Below are 16,396 nucleotides of genomic sequence, written 5' to 3' on the forward strand. Positions count from 1 at the left end.
CAAGTTTACGGGGTCTTATTGGTGCTAAAAGTGAGGTGGAAGGTGGTGTATGTTATAGATAGTGGATGGATAGAGGGGATGGTGCTAAGCATACATTGGCCAAGGTAGAAGAAATTTAGGCATGCATTGGCTAGTGGATGGATAAGGATTGTAGGTTGTAAGAGATGCATAATGGATAATGAGGTGGAGTAGTTCAAATGGTTGTTTAAAGTGATGTGGCACAAAACAAGATATGTATTGGATGTGTGTGTAGGATGAGTTGGACATACACTACCAAAAACTAGGGCAACACCGACGGCTAAAAACCATCAGCAATGACCTTCCCCAACGCCTTTTAGCCATCGGACGGGCCGTAGGGAAAGCGAGCGTCAGCGTTGTTCGCCAACGGATGTAAACCGTCGGCATTTTCGATAGCTACTACATGGTGGATCATGCACCAAAAGTTTGCATATAGTTTGCTTGGTCTCTTTTTAATGGGTACTAATCAAACAAACAAGGAACATTGGCCCTATGAAGACAAAACAAGAAAAAATCAAAAATCAAACAAACAAGGAACCTTACCCATGTAAAGGAACAACAAAAAACCAGGAGTGCATATGCATGCACCAAGAAAACCATATCAATTTCAGCACACATGGCCCTTAACATGAGTGATGTGGCAAAAGCAACAAGGCTGTTGTAGATGACCATGAAATCCAAAGCAATTTGAATAACAATTTACTTGGCAACCGGACACCTGAAACTTAGATGACTAAATAACAAGACAACTCTACAACAGTAAATCCAGCCGATGCTACCAACAGTTTCATGTTGACATAACACAGGTATCTCAGAAAAAAAAAAAAAAACATATCTTGTGAGCTGTTGCCCCAGTGGCAAACTCAACATGGCTGAATCCCTCGAAGACACCCTCTTCATTTGATGCAAATCAGACATCAACAACTTCACCAGCACCTTTGAAGAATTCCTCTCTGCAGGTGAACAAAGGAAGCAGATTACCTCATTTTATCAGATGTGGCCATCTCATTTCCCATGCACATTGAGAGATTAAAATTACGTCACAAGAGTACTTCTCTGGTATTAAATGATACTAACACATCAGCTCTTTTGACAAAATATGATGGGTAGCCAACAATAGGGTTTTTGATCCAGTAGTCAGGGCACTAGGAGTTGCAGGTGAAAAAAGTATCATAGCTCCATAGTGAAGAAAATTACCACCTTTTTCAGTCTTTGCCGTTGTGGCATCTGCCATTTTGACATCACCATCCTGCAAGGCAACATAAACAGTTTGCATGAGGAAAGAGAAACAGTGCATGTGCAGCACTTCATCATTATGATGCCATCTTTGTAAATACATAAGATACCATTATGAAGTAAGTAAAATGAAGATGATGTAGCCTTGTATTGCAGTAAACTTGCAAATACCATCAAAGATACTAGCACAAAAAGCAAGGGGGAAAACATCTAAAACATATAACACCAGCAGTATTGGACAATTTTGCCCATGTAATTAGTCTCAAGATTAACAACAGACAGCTGCGATTCTACACACTGTTCATCAATCAACCTGTATGATAAGTGCACCTCTATTCTCCGAAGTGGATTCAACTATTCAAATATGACACTGCATAACCAAAAACACTATCAGATATCCAATGCAAGTTCTATTAGATTTATATGTATGCTAAACTAGTGAAATGAAAATGATAGACAAACGTAATTCCAGTATGGCTTTCATTACAAGGAACGCATCACAAAACCAACTTTCAACACTGACCAGTATAAACAATTAAATATATCAATTGTATGTCTGCAAGAAACTGATTACACAAGCAATTTACTTATGATTAACCACAAAGTAACAGTGATTTTTAAAATAAAGAAACAAAAGAAGACACTTTTTCCAGCCATCTTGAAAGCGCCCACATCAAGTCCATGTTGCAAGAGACCTAACCAGCGTGAGTGTGCGTTTGTAAAAAAAAAAAAAAACACCTACCTCATAGCAGGTACATCCTTTGATTCTTCCACATTCACTAATGTTTGGAGTCTCTCTTTAGAGATCATGCGCAATTCTAAAAGTAGGTACACCTGCATGCAACATACATGATCTAAGAGCACAATAGCCTTGGGTTCCCATTTGTTTTTTTTTTTGTTTTTTTTTATTTGCAAAATAACAAATTAAGAATTGAGCACAAGAAGATAACACCTAATACCAAGTTTACCAATTCAATTCCTAATCATGCTCTTAGTCATGGGATGTTTGAGAAAAACAACTGAATAATAGGTGTCATGCCCCAAACTCGGAAACAGGGCTCACAAAATTTCCGATCATCGAATCTGGTACCGACAGCCCCCGTAGTACCCCAGTCTCGGCTCCCAGCATGCATGCACCAGATTTTCGATCCTGGGATCCTACAAGGACGATTTTCCAATGTACATTTATCTCATAAGAAGCATAACCACAAGTATACCCAAATCATAATAACAACATCATCATCACATATTCACTAATATAAAATTTTGAATACAGTGCTGAAAGGGGAATACATGTATCAAAAATCAAAGCTCCAAAAGTCCGCTGCATACTCCAAGTTCAACGTTGATGCGACCTAACGCCACCTGCACGCATCTATCGTACATAAGCTTATAGAAAGCTTTGAGGGTGGTGAAAGTGTATGCACAAGGTAAGTGTCAAGTATGCAATACAGTGTCATAAATTATACAATATTGGAATAAGCAGAAATACTGACAAGGTCGTTAATCATACGATATCAGAGTGGGCGGAAATACTGATAAGTCCATAAAATATCATCAACTTCATCCAGGATACATGATGAAAAGACATAGCAAGCCAATATCATATACTGAGAAAGTAATGTAAATCGGTTATGTGATACGGAAACATAATGAACTAGATATCAGATATCGAGGATGTAATACAATATGCAATTCGAAAGAGTTATGAATACCATCAGCCGCATTTAAGTCATATAAATGGAAAAACATAACATCCCAAAATATTATATGCTGAGGATGTAATGCAATATGCAATATATGATGTGAATGGAATGACCAAGCTGCAGTGTGAAGTCGGGATGGTAGTATGTAGAATCACAGGTTACGGGATCCACCACAAGAGACTTCTATCCAAACCAGTCTCATACCTAAATTTGGATAGTCAGACTCAATGTGGTAAACTCCTGACCTTAGGTTAGTCGTACGCCCCAATCGAAATCCTGGTCATTGCGAAGGTACATATAGCAATTTAGTTGCGCAATTTAGTGAATGAATGAATGAATACACAACTCCTGCTCAATAAATCCACGTGTCAATACTGTACATCTCTAAGATCATGACCGGGGTCTAGTACACTCTACATGCAATCGCCATTCACTGACGCGCAACCATGCAAGTGGAACAGACCTCACTATCCGCCAAACCAGTAGTCAGTCAATATCTACCCGGCACGTCGATAGCAGACCCATTCACGAGTTGGTCAAACTCAACCTAGTTATGCCCCCTTCTCTCGGGCGGGTAAGGCCACACCCCCTCCTAACTGACCACGACACAGTGGGAGACGCGGCCTTCTGATATTCGACACTCGGGCGCTCATGTATCCACTCGGTCTCGAAGTTAGAGCGTCTACTGGCCTCGGAGGTTTAAGCACTTTCACCCACGGACATCTAAAGTGCCCAGATGCTCGAACCCAAACATTTTCGGTGTCTCATCTAGTCATCCACGTGATGCCTATGGAGGTCACAGACCTGATGTCGCTAGGGCATACAGTTATCACAATCACACAATGCAAGATGCATGACTCATGTAGTCCAATCATGCATTAATCCTGCACATACCGTGCGCTCATGTGGGATAACTTCACCTATTCAGGAGTCTCATAAACCAGTTGTACTATTGCATATGCAATGGTCAATCACATCTCATAATAAACATGCAGATGATGCGTATGAGCATGTATCATGATGCTATGTTGTCTCATACTCATGATCGGTATCAATAACCAGCATCAATCAATCGGCCTCGATAAAGTGGACATTTAACCAACATTACCCCTAAGGAAGGGCCCACATAGAGCCTAACATATAGTGGACCCATGGCCTCACATAAAGGCCCAATATACAACACCATGGGCCTTACTCAAGAGTTTAATACACATCACAATGGGCCTCTCACATGGGCCTAACATACATCACAATGGGCTCCATCGTCTAACCCTCAAATGTACCACGATGGGCCTCATCACATAGGCCTCATATACATCACATTGGGCCTTAAACACGGGCTGAATACACATCACAATGGGCCTCAAATACGGACCGCATATACATCACATTGGGCCTCGACAATCGGAATCGGCCTCGATAATTGGCCTATACAATCGGCCTTAACAATCGGAATCGGCCTCGACCTCAACAATCGAAATCGGAATCGACATAACAAAGGGCCTAAGGGAAGGTCACAATGCAGACATTTAACCATCATTGTCAATCAATGTGGACATTAAACCATCATTGCTCCCAAGGCATGGCCCGCCATAATCATCATTACATACATTATGGAGTAATCACACATCGCAATGGACCTCATATATATCGAGTCGGCCATATCACATGGGCAGCACCAGTGGGCCTCATATACATCAAGTTCAGCCCCATACAAAGGCCCCATATGTGTCTCATTGGGCCTCACTTGTGGCCCTTATATACATCACATTGGGCCTCAACCCATGGGCCATCAAATACATCAAGCGGATCACATCTATGGGCTACATCAATGGGCTCCATATACATCAGTTGGGTTGTATCAACAGGCTGCACTAATGGGCCTAATACATATCACAATGGGTCTTGCCTATAGACCACGAATATGTCATAATGGGCCTTGCCCATGGGCCTTAGATTCAAGCAAGTGGGCCCCATCATATGGACCTTGTATACATCACATCGCGCCACTCCATTTGGGCCTGCAATTTCATCATAATGGGCCCTATCCCGTGGGCCTCAAATACATCACAATAGGCCTCTCCATCTAGGCCTCACATACATCACACTGAGCTGCACAGCAGGTGGGCCTTCACCTCCCAAATGGGCCCACCAGATGAACAACATAGATGTACAACACATACATCAAGGTGGACCCCACCATAACGTTTATTTTCCATCCAATCTGTTCACAAGGTCATAAAGACCTAGATAAAGAGGAAAACAAATATCATATTGGTCCAAAGCTTCTGTGACCCAAAAAGGTTTCAATGGTAAACATTCAATCCCCACTAGCTTTCACGGTGTGGTCCACCTGATCAACGGCTGGATTGCACGGTGTGGTCCACTGTGATATATTTTGAGATCCAACCAATTCATAAACTAACATAGAGATAAATGAAGTGAAAACAAATATTAGCTTGTTGGGAAACTATTGTGGCCCTTAGAATTTTGAATGGTAGATGTCACTGTCCCCCACAAATTTCAATGGTGGGGTCCACTCGAACTTTAGATCTTACCCATTCTTTCTCCCATACCATAAAATGATATCTCAAAATGGTTGGACGGTATGGATACAATACATGCTTCATGGTGGGTCCCACCATCCAAGGGCAGGACGGTGTGGATCCACACGGATGGATGGAGAAGATTTCACATACATCACAGTGACCCGTGCTTCCTGCTGCACATATATCAGCAGCTTGCAGCAGCTACTGGCCCACCATCCATCAAACGGACGGTGTGGTTTGCAATTAGATAGATGGCATTGATGAAACATATACATCATGTCTGTCCCACCGTCCAGATGTGGATGGACGGTCTAGATGAAACATACATTGGATCAAGCCCTCAGGCCCTTGCTAGCGTTAGTACAACAACTATTAGTTGTTGTACAAAGCCCGCCCCCTACCAGATAATAAAAGGTGGGTCCCACGTAGGACTATCTTAAATATTATATTATTATTATTTTATTTTTTTTGGGACAGTCCAGTGTCCAGGCCGTCCAGTGTGCACAGATGGACTGTTTGAAATACATCCATCTGGTGGGTCCACACATGTGGCCCACCAGATATCTGGATCATTCACACGTCAGGTGGGTCCACGTCAGCGTGGCCCACAACTTTTGAATAAGCTGATATTTGTGCTTTCACTGCATCCAGGCCGATCCACTGGACGGTGTAGATGATACATCACGGTGGGATTCCCACCGTTAACGTGGCCAGATTGTGTGGATCTAATCCATTCTTCAAGGTGGGCATCAATAGGAAAAAGTGAGAGAGAGAGAGAGAGAGAGAGAGAGAGAGAGAGAGAGAGAGAGAGAGAATCGGTTGGTGGAGGGACCCCGCCACTATGGGACCCTCTTTGATACAACAAATACATCAAGATGGGTCCCACATATGTGGGCCATCAAATCACAAATCAAATAAATAAATTCAACCACCTAAAGATCTTCTTGGACTTCTTCTCCCACCGATGCGTCCTAGAGCTCCATGGAATGCATTTCAACAGTTGGGATGAAGCTTGGATAGTGGAGATGGGATGTAGGAAGGTGGGCCACACCTAGTTTCTTTGGGGAGCTTGGACGTTGCTCTCATGGAATTTGCTTGGAATGAAAATGAGAAATGAGAGAGAGAGGAGATGTAAGAGAGATGGGATGGAAGGTATGGGCTCTCTTGACTTGTTAGTAAGAAAGGGAAGGCTAAGCATGAGTTGCTTTAACTTTGGGTGAGGAGAGGTAAGGGTGAGTAATGGCTTGTGATGGGATGTACTTGACTTATAATTGATGTGATTGATGGGACCTGTCGTAGAGATTCTCTCAGAATTCGCAACGCGGGGCGTTTTTCTCGAACTGAACGCGGGCCCACATCTCCTGGCCTCGGTATCGCCTCACCGCGCGAGACGCGGCGATAGTGCGGTTGCACTGGTACAAGTCTCGGGTTAAGCCGACTCCAATATGCAAGACTCGTCTTAGGATCGAGTGCAAATGTTGGATACAGGTCGCGGGTTGTCGAAATTCGACCACGAGGACCGTGGAAGCCTACGGAACGGTACGGTCTAAGATACGGGCCTTACAGTTTTCCCCTCCTAATAAAAATTTCGTCCTCGAAATTTATAGAACACACAAGGGAAGAGGGAGCATCATCATATATACACATCAAGGCACAATCAATTTACATAAGGAAAATAATTCTCTCTAATCTCAACCTCGCACTCTCAAGACGCCTCATCAATATTATAGTGACCCCTATTGAACCTCAGACCCTAGATCAGAAACGGTCGAAACTGAGGTACCTTGCAACCTCATTATCTCATCAATATGACCAATCTAACAAGATAGTCCTAATGCCTGGTCGTGCAAATCATCGACGACTCCTCTTGGCGACTGAGGGTCCTGCTGAGCCGCATAAGACCCGCCCTAGGTCTATTGGGGAGGCGTATGTCCTCCCCCAAAGAGGTCATTACTGCTGAAAAAATGGGGGCACTCACGCTTGCGATGCCCCGTCTCACCACATCTGAAGCAAACGCCCGTGAACAATTTCTGTGATGGTGCTGAAGGTGCTACTGGTGCTCGAAAGGATGGACGGTCCCTGTGCCTTTGCAGTCATCGACACTGCTGCTGCTGGGAACTACTAGAGGGGGTCTTCCTCTTCCGGTCTCCTCTGTGGTCACGAGCCCTCTACAAATCATTTCATTCTGCCTCGTAAATCTGGGCCCTCTGAACTACCTGCTCAAAGTTGGGAGCATGTGTCCGACGACACGACTCCTAGAGCCAAAACGTAGGCCGTTCTCAAAACGGCGGGCCTTTCGCTCTTCATCATCAACTAAATACGGCGCGAACCTCGATAGCGCTATAAAACGAGCCGCATACTGTGCTACAGACATGTCTCCCTGTACCAAGGTCTCGAACTCTAATAGTCGCTGCCAACGAATATACTACTGCTCGAATCGGTCTACGAAATCCTCCCATGTCCAAACGAAATCTGGCCTTGCAACATGAGTAACGGAGGTCCACCAGTGCTCGGCCTCACCTTGGAGAAGAAATACTGCTAATTGAACCCGTTGTTGTGTCATACATGCCATCATACCAAAAATCTTCTCCACATCGGAGCGTCATCTCTCGACTGCAGTCGGATTTGACTCGTCCTGAAAACATGGGGGGATCGAGCTGTCGGAACTCTCGGAGAAGGGCGCTCACGCACTCCTACTCAACCTGGGCTGGTGAAACAGCGGGTGGTCTACCCTATCCTTGAAGGATGGCGGTCATGGTCTGTAACATCTGCTGAAGCTGATCTACACTCACGGGCATTGTCGGGGCTACGATAGAATCAGACGAAGGAGCGAAAGTCACTCGGGTCACTCGCTTGGGTGTCATGTCCTACAAGAAGGAACAAGGGCCTAATATCCTCGAACACTCTTAAATAGTCACACATAATGGGGAGCTATATCAGAAAATCTCTAAGTTATTAGTACTCGGGGACCTAATCATTCTAAGTTCTCAACAATCATTGAGTGTAAGATAGCTATCAGCAGATATGTAATGTTATCCTCAGGTATTCCCAAGTTATGCTCTGATACCAACTTCTAACACGCCCCAAACTCGAAAACCTGGCTCACAAAATTTCTGATCCCCGAATCTGGTGCCAACAGCCTTCGTAGTACCCTATTCTTGGCTCCCATCACGCATGTAATAGATTTCCGATCCTGGGATCCTACAAGGAAGATTTTCCAACGTATATTTATCTTATAAGAAGCATAACCACAAGTATACCCAAATCATAAGATCGACATCATCATCACATATTCACTAATATAAAATTTTGAATACAGTGCTGAAAGGGGAATACAAATATCAAAAATCAAAGCTCCAAAAGTCCGCTGCACGCTCCAAGCTCAACGCGGCTGCGACCTAACACCACTTGCACGCATCTATCGTGCATAAGCTTATAGAAAGCTTAGAGGGTGGTGAAAGTGTGTGCAAAAGGTAAGTGCCAAGTATGCAATATAGTGCCATAAATTATACAATATCGGAATAAGCAAAAATACTGACAAGGTCGTGAATCATACAATATCAGAGTAAGCGGAAATACTGATAAGTCCATAAAATATCATCAACTTCATCCAGGATATATGATGAAAAGACATAGCAAGCCAATGTCATATATTGATAAAATAATATAAATCGGCTATGTGATGAGGAAACATAATGAACCAGATATCAGATATCGATGATGCAATACAATATGCAATTCGGAAGAGCTATGAATACCATCAGCCTCATCTAGGTCATATAAATGCAGAAACATAACATCTCAAAATGCCATATGCCAAGGATGTAATGCAATATGCAATATGTGGTGCGAATGAAATGACCAAGCTGCAGTGTGAAGTCGGAATGGCAGTATGCAATATCAAAGGCTACGAGATTCACCCAATGGACTTCTATTCAAACAAGTCTCATACCTAAATTTGGATAGTCAGACTCAATGTGGTAAACTTCTGACCTCATGTTAGTCGCGCGCCAACACCAAAATCCTGGCCATTGTGAAGGTACACTTAGCAATTTAGTTGCGCACCACCAGCCCGAGTGGATAGTGAATGAATGAATGAATGAATACGCAAATCCTGCTCAATAAGTCCACGTATCAGTACTGTACATCTCTAGGATCATCACCGGGGTTTAGTACACTCTAAGCTGGCTACCACCTCGGCCGGCCGCGCAGCCCAGCCACTATCCGCCTGACTAGTAGTCAGCCAATATCTACCCGGCACGTCAATAGCAGACTCATTCACGAGCTGGTCAAACTCAGCCTAGCTATGCCCTCTTCTCTTGGGCGGGTAAGGCCACACTCCCTCCCAACCGACCACGACACAGTAGGAGACGCGACCTCCTGGTATTCGGCACTCGAGCGCTCATATATCCACTCGATCTCAACGTTGGGGCGTCTCCTGGCCTCGGAGGTGTAGGGACTTTCACCCACGGACATCCAAAGTGCCCAGATGCTCGAACCCAAACATTTCTGGTGTCCTATCTAGTCATTCACGTCATCCCTGTGGAGGTCACAACCCTGATGTCGTTAGAGCGTACAGTAATCACAATCACACAATGCAAGATGCATGACTCATGTAATCCAATCATGCATCAATCCTGCGCATACCGTGCGCTCATGTGGGATAACTTCACCTATCAGGGAGTCCCATAAACCAGTTGTACTATTGCATATGCAATGGTCAATCACATCTCATAATAAACATGCAGATGATGCGTATGGGCATGTATCATGATGCTATGCTGTCTCATACTCATGATCGGTATCAATAACCAGCATCAATCAATCAGCCTCGATAATGTGGACATTTAACCAACATTACCCCCAAGGAATGGCCCACATAGAGCCTAACATATAGTGGACTCATGGCCTCACACAATGGGCCTTACTCAAGAGCTTAATACACATCACGATGGGCCTCTCACATGGGCCTAATACACATCACAATGGGCTCCATCGCCTGGCCTTCAAATGCACCACGATGGGGCCTCACCACATAGGCCTCATATACATCACATTGGGCCTTAAACACAGGCTGAATACACATCACAATCGGCCTCAAACACGGACCGCATATACATCACATTGGGCCTCGACAATCGGAATCGGCCTATACAATCGGCCTTAATAATCAGAATCGGCCTCGATAGTCAAATCGGCCTCGACCTCAACAATCGAAATCAGCCTCGACCTCAACAATCCGATTCAGCCTCAACAATCGGCTTTGACAATTGGAATCGGCATCGACAATTGGCCTTGACAATCGGAATCGACCTCGATAATCGGAATCAGCCTAAACAATCGGCCTCGACCTCAACAATCGGAATCAGCCTCGATAATCGGAATCGACCTCGATAATCAGAATCGGCCTCGACAATCAAAATCGACCTCGACCTCACAATCGGAATCGGAATCGACATAACAAAGGGCCTAAGAGAAGGTCACAATGCGGACATTTAACTATCATTGCCCACCAATGTGGACATTAAACCATCATTGCTCACAAGGCATGGCCCGCCATAATCATCTTTACATACATTATGGAGTAATCACACATCGCAATAGACCTCATATATATCGAGTTGGCCATATCACATGGGCCGCACCAGTGGGCCTCATATACATCAAGTTCAGCCCCATACAAAGGCCCCACATGTGTCTCATTGGGCCTCACTTGTGGCCCTTATATACATCACGTTGGGCCTCAACCCATGGGTCATCAAATACATCAAGCAGATCGCATCCACGGGCCGCACCAATGGGCTTCATATACATCAATTCGGCTGTATCAATCGACCACACTAATTGGCTTAATACATATCACAATGGGCCTTGCCCATAGGCCACGAATAAGTCACAATGGGCCTTGCCCATGGGCCTCAGATTCAAGCAGGTGGGCCTCATCATATGGACCTTGTATACATCACATCAGCCCTCTCCATCTAGGCCTGCAATTCCATCATAATGGGCCCTATCCCGTGGACCTCAAATACATCACAATGGGCCTCTCCATCTAAGCCTCACATACATCACGCTGAGCTGCACAGCAGGTGGGCCTGCACCTCCCAAATGGGCCCACCAGATGAACAACATAGATGTACAGCACATACATCAAGGTGGACCCCACCATAACGTCTATTTTCCATCCAATCTGCTCACAAGGTCATAAAGACCTGGATAAAGAGGAAAACAAATATTATATTGGTCCAAAGCTTCTATGACCCAAAAGGGTTTCAATGGTAGACGTTCAATCCCCACTAGCTTTCACAGTGTGGTCCACCTGATCAACGGCTGGATTGCACGGTGTGGCCCACTGTGATATATGTTGGGATCCAACCAATTCATAAATTAACATAGAGATAAATGAAGTAAAAACAAATATTAGCTTGTTGGGAAACTATTGTGGCCCTTAGAATTTTGAAAGGTAGATATCACTGTCCCCCACAAATTTCAATGGTGGGGTCCACTTGAACTTTAGATCTTACCCATTCTTTCTCCCATACCATAAAATGATATCTCAAAATGGTTGGACGGTATGGATGCAATACATGCTTCATGGTGGGTCCCACCGTCCAAGGGCTGGACGGTGTGGATCCACATGGATGGATGGATGGAGAAGATTTCACATACATCACAGTGACTCGTTCTTCCTGCTGCACATATATCAGCAGCTTGCAGCAACTGCTGGCCCACCGTCCATCAGACGGACGGTGTGGTTTGCAATTAGATGGACGGCATTGATGAAACACATACACCATGTCTGTCCCACCGTCCAGCCATCTGGACGGTGTGGATGGATGATCTAGATGAAACATACATCGGATCAGGCCCTCAGGCCCTTGCTAACGTTAGTACAACAGCTATTAGCTGCTGTACACAGCCCGCCCCCTACCAGATAACAAAAGGTGGGTCCCACATAGGACCATCTTAAATATTTTATTATTATTTTTTTTAATTTTTTTTGGGACAGTCTAGCGTCCAGGCCGTCCAGTGTGCATGGATGGACGATTTGAAATACATCCATCTGGTGGGTCCACACATATGGCCCACCAAATATCTGGATCATTCACACGTCAGCGTGGCCCACAGCTTTTGAATAAGCTGATATTTATGCTTTCATTGCATCCAGGCCCGTCCACTGGACGGTGTAGATGATACATCACGGTGGGATTCCCACCGTTAACGTGGTCGGACGGTGTGGATCTAATCCATTCTTCACGGTGGGCCTCAATAGGAAAAAGTGAGAGAGAGAGAGAGAGAGAGAGAGAGAATCGGTTGGTGGAGGGACCCTGCCACTATGGGTCCCTCTTTGATACAATAAATACATCAAGATGGGTCCCACATATGTGGGCCATCAAATCATAAATCAAATAAATAAAATCACCTGCCTAAAGATCTTCTTGGATTTCTTCTTCCATCGATGCGTCCTGCAGCTCCATGGAATACATTTCAACGGTAGAGATGAAGTTTGGATGGTGGAGATAGGATGTAAGAAGGTGGGCCACACCTAGTTTCTTTGGGGAGCTTGGACGTTGCTCTCATGGAATTTACTTAGAATGAAAATGAGAAATGAGAGAGAGAGGAGATGTAAGGGAGATGGGATAGAAGGTATGGGCTCTGCTGACTTGTTGGTAAGAAAGGGAAGGCTAAGCATGAGTTGCTTTAACTTTGGGTAAGGAGAGGTAAGGGTGAGTGATGGCTTATGATGGGATGTACTTGACTTATGATTGATGTGATTGATGGGACATGTCGTAGAGATTCTCTCGGAATTCGCAACGCACGGCATTTTCCTCGAACTGAACGCGGGCCCAAATCTCCTGGCCTGGGTATCGCCTCACCTCACGAGACGCGGCGTCGGAACCGCAACGACAGTGCAGTCGCACTGGTACAAGTCTCGGGTCGAGCTGACTCCGATATGCAGGACTCGGCTTAGGATCGTGCGCAAACGTTGGATACAGGTCGCGGGTTGCCTGAATTCGACCACGAGAACCGTAGAAGCCTACAGAACGATACAGTCTAAGATACGGACCTTACAATAAGAATATACAAAAGGTTCCTTAGTTAAATGATTCAGCTTATGTTGGATAACCTGTACATGCATGATGCAGCTGACCTAGAAAACCCATTCATTCAACAGAATATATAATAGCAGAGAGACAGTATCTTTAATGTAAGCTATGATATGTATTTTTAATACAAAAAAAGGTATTGTTTTTGTCGATTCTAACATCAGATTCAAGTCTACACACCTTCAATCGCATGAAACACAAGTTGCTGTTCTGCTCCATAAGCTTGAAATTTTTTATCAGCCCAATCAAACAAATTTGACTAACTGATGTTTGTAGTAGAAAAGCATTTGGTTATTGAGGTCTCACTCACAGCTAGTTGTACAATAAGTTACCATCCAATCAATGCACAAATGTCAATCTAGTTGAAAGTATATGTGAACCACCTGATGAGTGGATTGGTCTTTGTGTGTGTGGTTGGGTGGGCTAGGTGATCTTCATGGTAGGGCCAACCTACTAGGTAGGTTGGATGTCATACTCAAATGACATGTCGGAAATTATGCACTATTTCACCCAACTGCCCGTGTTTGAGACCTATTATTTATCATCAGTGCATTTATTCTTAGTTGCCCAAGGCATAGAGGGGAAGCTGTCTCTGTTAATTATACTGGAGGGTTAAAATAGTACCCTCGTCAAAATTAATTAAGGATTTTCTTGGCTTGTGATCCACAAGTAATTTTCCTCGCTCGACGGTGCCACAGAAACGAAACATCTAGTCATTTTTGCAGGATCGGCATCACTGCATTCCAACACCTCTACAAGAACTTTGCCAAGTCTAAAGCACATGTAGTCAGAGAAGCCAACTTGGACTTGTGTGGAACATCCAATTTCGTACAGGTGGCCCCTGGTGTGTAGATGACTGGGCCTAAAAATAAGGCAGGCAACAAATGAATGAAAATAGTGAGCAGTTTAGAAAAGGCTTGTCAATGGTCCAAATTCAATGTACACGTGCCTGCCTGGTGAGCAAATTGTCGTACTTTTGGGCAGCTCATCTACGTGGTGGACCCAGCTGATGCACAGCTCGGATGCCCCACACGCATGTAGGGTGGACTGTGTAGCCACGAGTTGTGTGAGATAAGCAGAACGCCACCAGCTAAACCAAACTAGATTCTTATGGAACATGGATCCTTCAATTTAAAAAAATAAAATAAAAATTGCCAAGGATCCTGAATCCTTAAGCCATGTTAAACACCTGTTTAAGAGAAATACCGACACAGCTACAAGAAAACTTATTTTAGTTTGTTCAATTTTCTATAAAACGATTTATACAGTTTTAACTTGTCATGTCTTTTCATTTGTCTTCGTAAATGTTTCTATCATATGTAATTACCAAATGCTTGACTAAACAAAGCGAAATTCAAGACCAATGTAGTATGGCAAAGAAACGGAATGGCGAGTCATATAATCATCGGGTTTTTTTCTATGAATCTAGATCATTGCTGTTTTTTTTTTTCTCAACTTTTTATTAGCAAGTTATCAAAACAAACTGTTGGGATTGTCCCATCAGATATTGTTGGGTATGATCCATCCAAGGTACATACCATAAGATCAATGTAAGGATGGGTCCCACATGCAAAAATTGAAAGCCCAAGAATAGATGCATGTGTCCAGAATCATATAATTCCTCATATCGGATTAGTTGCTGGCAAATCACTAAACCAATAACCAATCAGTATTTGCCATTTATATCAATGGATCAAATGTATCCTAAGCTATTCATAGGTCCCATAATGTAAATGACAAACATGATCCATTTCATTCCACAATGAAAAACTATTTTCTCATTTTAATCTTCCGAAATGCAGACCCTATCTCTGGATCTAGCAAATCTCAATGAAAAAGGGAAAATGCTATCCATAGAAACGAATTGAAACGCCTTAGGAACCACTGAAACAGATCTCAAGCCCTAAAACAATACAAAATCAAGAAAACTGCAATGAATCGAAGGACAAAAGCAACATATCTCAAGCCCTAAACAGTGCAACTACCAAATACTGAAATATTCTGAGAAGCAGAAACTACATCACATGAATGCAAAGAAAAATGGAAAAGGAAAAAAAGCATCTTCTCACTTCAATCTTCTGAAATCCAAACCCTAACTCTAGATCTAGTAAATCCATACCATAACCAGTAAAAAAAAAAAAAACCTCGCAAAGCGTGGAGATCGAGATACCTGATGGGTTATCGAGTTGTTGCGGGTGGAGAGAGCCCAAGGTAGCCGAAAGAGAGAGGAGGGTGAGAGATCGAGATGAAGAGAGAGAGGAGAGGAAGGGGATTAGGGCGACAGAGAGACAGGAGAGGGATTTGGGTGAGAGAGAGAGAGAGAGAGAGAGCAGGGGATCAAGACGGGAGGCGGATGGTACTAGCGTTCTGAGTAAATTCTGTGGGGCCCACATTTTTACATTAGATAAATCCACTCCGTCAATCCACTTTAAAAGATAATTTTTTGGCTTCAGACTAAAAATGAATCATTTTTTAGCTTCAGACGAAAAATAAATCATATTCCAAATCTCAAGTGGACCACACCACAGGAAATCATTATTCCCATTATTTATGGTCGGTGCTATGTGGGCCCATTATGACCTATATGTTTTATCCACACCGTCCATCTATTTTTACACATCAATTTATTTTAAAAATGAGGCAGAAAAAAATCTCAGGTGGACCACACCATGGGAAAACAGTAGTGATTCCACGTCTACCATTAAAAACCTCCTCGGGCCCTCTGTAATGTTTAATTCACATCCAACTTGTAGATTAGGTCATACAGACCTGGATGTAG

General features: G+C 43.7%; 1 long non-coding RNA gene across 3 annotated transcripts; it reads right to left on the bottom strand.

The window, feature by feature from the left end:
- Positions 1-426: 426 nt before the first annotated feature.
- Positions 427-15,936, bottom strand: LOC131249930 (uncharacterized). Of its 3 annotated transcripts, XR_009172907.1 has the most exons (4): positions 15,788-15,936; positions 1,997-2,088; positions 1,219-1,267; positions 427-971 (listed from the first exon to the last, which is right to left on the bottom strand). It is a non-coding gene; the product is annotated as an uncharacterized LOC131249930 (long non-coding RNA). The 3 variants fall into 3 exon arrangements; XR_009172906.1 differs by lacking the exons at positions 427-971; positions 1,219-1,267 and adding an exon at positions 1,285-1,624; XR_009172908.1 differs by lacking the exons at positions 427-971; positions 1,219-1,267; positions 15,788-15,936 and adding exons at positions 1,285-1,624; positions 2,223-2,279.
- Between the last annotated feature and the right edge of the window lie 460 nt (positions 15,937-16,396).

Source organism: Magnolia sinica, chromosome 6 (genome assembly GCF_029962835.1).
Source record: "Magnolia sinica isolate HGM2019 chromosome 6, MsV1, whole genome shotgun sequence".
In the NCBI taxonomy this organism is placed as follows: domain Eukaryota; kingdom Viridiplantae; phylum Streptophyta; class Magnoliopsida; order Magnoliales; family Magnoliaceae; genus Magnolia; species Magnolia sinica.